Source organism: Ylistrum balloti, unplaced genomic scaffold (assembly GCF_031769215.1).
Source record: "Ylistrum balloti isolate Yb309-2 unplaced genomic scaffold, AGI_CSIRO_Ybal_v1 Utg370442, whole genome shotgun sequence".
Classification (NCBI taxonomy): Eukaryota; Metazoa; Mollusca; class Bivalvia; order Pectinida; family Pectinidae; genus Ylistrum; species Ylistrum balloti.
The window spans coordinates 558,848-563,362 of record NW_026782295.1 but is presented as its reverse complement, the minus strand read 5'-3'; positions in this window follow the sequence as shown (position 1 = coordinate 563,362).

The window sequence follows — 4,515 nt, the reverse complement described above, 5'->3', positions numbered from 1 at the left end:
TATATCCATATATCGACATTTAAGTGTTTTACTCTCTCAGAATATATCCATATATCGACATTCAAATGTTAACTCTCTCAGAATATATCCATATATCGACATTTAAGTGTTTAACTCTCTCAGAATATATCCATATATCGACATTTAAGTGTTTAACTCTCCCAGAATATATCCATATATCGACATTTAAGTGTTTAACTCTCTCAAGAATAGATCCATATATCGACATTTAAGTGTTTAACTCTCCAGAATATATCCATATATCGACGTTTAAGTGTTTCACTCTCTCAGAATATATCCATATATCGACATTTAAGTGTTTAACTCTCCCAGAATATATCCATATATCGACATTTAAATGTTTAACTCTCTCAGATTATATCCATATATCGACATTTAAGTGTTTAACTCTCTCAGAATATATCCATATATCGACATTTAAGTGTTTAACTCTCTCAGAATATATCCATATATCGACATTTAAGTGTTTAACTCTCCCAGAATATATCCATATATCGACATTTAAGTGTTTAACTCTCTCAGAATATATCCATATATCGACATTTAAGTGTTTAACTCTCTCAGAATATATCTATATATCGACATTTAAGTGTTTCACTCTCCAGGAATATATCCATATATCGACATTTAAGTGTTTAACTCTCTCAGAATATAACCATATATCGACATTTAAGTGTTTTACTCTCCCAGAATATATCCATATATCGACATTTAAGTGTTTAACTCTCCAAGAATATATCCATATATCGACATTTAAGTGTTTAACTCTCTCAGAATATATCCATATATCGACATTTAAGTGTTTAACTCTCCAGAATATATCCATATATCGATATTTAAGTGTTTAACTCTCCAGGAATATATCCATATATCGACATTAAAGGGTTTAACTCTCTCAGAATATATCCATATATCTACATTTAAATGTTAACTCTCTCAGAATATATCCATATATCGACATTTAAGTGTTTAACTCTCTCCATATATCGACATTTATATCTCATATATCCATATATCGACATTTAAGTGTTTAACTCTCTCAGAATATATCCATATATCGACATTTAAGTGTTTAACTCTCTCAGAATATATCCATATATCGACATTTAAGTGTTTAACTCTCTCAGAGAATATATCCATATATCGACATTTAAGTGTTTAACTCTCTCAGAATATATCCATATATCGACATTTAAGTGTTTAACTCTCTCAGAATATATCCATATATCGACATTTAAGTGTTTAACTCTCCAGAATATATCCATATATCGACATTTAAATGTTTAACTCTCCTAGAATATATCCATATACCGACATTAAGTGTTTAACTCTCTCAGAATATATCCATATACCGACATTTAAGTGTTTAACTCTCTCAGAATATATCCATATATCGACATATATATATATCGAGTGTTTAACTCTCTCAGAATATATCCATATATCGACACTTAAGTGTTTAACTCTCTCAGAATATATCCATATATCGACATTTAAGTGTTTAACTCTCTCAGAATATATCCATATATCGACATTGAAGTGTTTAACTCTCCCAGAATATATCCATATATCGACATTTAAGTGTTTAACTCTCTCAGAATATATCCATATATCGAAATTTAAGTGTTTAACTCTCTCAGAATATATCCATATATCGACATTTAAGTGTTTAACTCTCTCAGAATATATCCATATATCGACATTTAAGTGTTTAACTCTCCAAGAATATATCCATATATCGACATTTAAGTGTTTAACTCTCTCAGAATATATCCATATATCGACATTTAAGTGTTTAACTCTCCCAGAATATATCCATATATCGACATTTAAGTGTTTAACTCTCTCAGAATATATCCATATATCGACATATATCTCTCAGAATCCATATATCGACATAAGTGTTTAACTCTCTCAGAATATATCCATATATCGACATTTAAGTGTTTAACTCTCTTTAAGTGTTTAACTCTCTCAGAATATATCCATATATCGACATTTAAGTGTTTAACTCTCTCAGAATATATCCATATATCGACATTTAAGTGTTTAACTCTCCAGAATATATCCATATATCGACATTTAAGTGTTTAACTCTCTCTATATCCATATATCGACATTTAAGTGTTTATATATCCATATATCGACATTTAAGTGTTTAATTCTCCCAGAATATATCCATATATCGACGTTTAAGTGTTTCACTCTCTCAGAATATATCCATATATCGACATTTAAGTGTTTTACTCTCCCAGAATATATCCATATATCGACATTTAAATGTTTTACTCCCTCAGAATATATCCATATATCGACATTTAAGTGTTTCACTCTCCAAGAATATATCCATATATCGACACTTACGTGTTTAACTCTCCAAGAATATATCCATATATCGGCATTTAAGTGTTTAACTCTCTCAGAATATATCCATATATCGAAATTCAAATGTTAACTCTCCCAGAATATATCCATATATCGACATTTAAGTGTTTAACTCTCTCAGAATATATCCATATATCGACATTAAAGTGTTTAACTCTCTCAGAATATATCCATATATCGACATTTAAGTGTTTAACTCTCCCAGAATATATCCATATATCGACATTTAAGTGTTTCACTCTCTCAGAATATATCCATATATCGACATTTAAGTGTTTAACTCTCCTAGAATATATCCATTTATCGACATTTAAGTGTTTATCTCTCTAGGAATATATCCATATATCGACATTTAAGTGTTTAACTCTCTCAGAATATATCCATATATCGACATTTAAGTGTTAACTCTCCCAGAATATATCCATATATCGACATTTAAGTGTTTAACTCTCTCAGAATATATCCATATATCGACATTTAAGTATCTCCATATATCCATATATCGACATTTAAGTGTTCAACTCTCCAAGAATATATCCATATATCGACATTTAAGTGTTTAACTCTCTCAGATTATATCCATATATCGTCATTTAAGTGTTTAACTCTCCCAGAATATATCCATATATCGACATTTAAGTGTTTAACTCTCTCAGATTATATCCATATATTGACATTTAAGTGTTTAACTCTCTCAGAATATATCCATATATCGACATTTAAGTGTTTAACTCTCCTAGAATATATCCATTTATCGACATTTAAGTGTTTAACTCTCTCAGAATATATCCATATATCGACATTCAAATGTTAACTCTCTCAGAATATATCCATATATCGACATTTAAGTGTTTTACTCTCCCAGAATATATCCATATATCGACATTTAAATGTTTTACTCCCTCAGAATATATCCATATATCGACATTTAAGTGTTTCACTCCATATATCGACATTTAAGTGTTTAACTCTCCAGAATATATCCATATATCGACATTTAAGTGTTTAACTCTCTATATCAGAATATATCCATATATCGACATTTAAGTGTTTAACTCTCTCAGAATATATCCATATATCGACATTTAAGTGTTTAACTCTCTATCCATAATATATCCATATATCCATATATATCGACATTTAAGTGTTTAACTCTCGCAGAATATATCCATATATCGACATTTAAGTGTTAAACTCTCCCAGAATATATCCATATTTCGACATTTTAGTGTTTAACTCTCTCAGAATATATCCATATATCGACATTTAAGTGTTAACTCTCTCAGAATATAACCATATATCGAAATTTAAGTGTTTAACTCTCCCAGAATATATCCATATATCGACATTTAAGTGTTTATTCTCCAAGAATATATCCATATATCGACATTTAAGTGTTTAACTCTCTCAGAATATATCCATATATCGACATTTAAGTGTTTAACTCTCCCAGAATATATCCATATATCGACATTTAAGTGTTTAACTCTCTCAGAATATATCCATATATCGACATTTAAGTGTTTAACTCTCTCAGAATATATCCATATATCGACATTTAAGTGTTTAACTCTCCAAGAATATATCCATATATCGACATTTAAGTGTTTAACTCTCTCAGAATATATCCATATATCGAAATTTAAGTGTTTAACTCTCTCAGAATATATCCATATATCGACATTTAAGTGTTTAACTCTCTCAGAATATATCTATATATCGACATTTAAGTGTTATCCATATATCGACATTTCTCTCCAGAATATATCCATATATCGACATTTAAGTGTTTAACTCTCTCAGAATATATCCATATATCGACATTTAAGTGTTTAACTCTCTCAGAATATATCCATATATCGAAATTTAAGTGTTTAACTCTCTCAGAATATATCCATATATCGACATTTAAGTGTTTAACTCTCTCAGAATATATCCATATATCGACATTTAAGTGTTTAACTCTCTCAGAATATATCTATATATCGACATTAAAGTGTTTAACTCTCTCAGAATATATCCATATATCGACATTTAAGTGTTTAACTCTCTCAATATATCCATATATCGACATTATAAGTGTTTAACTCTCTCAGAATATAACCATAT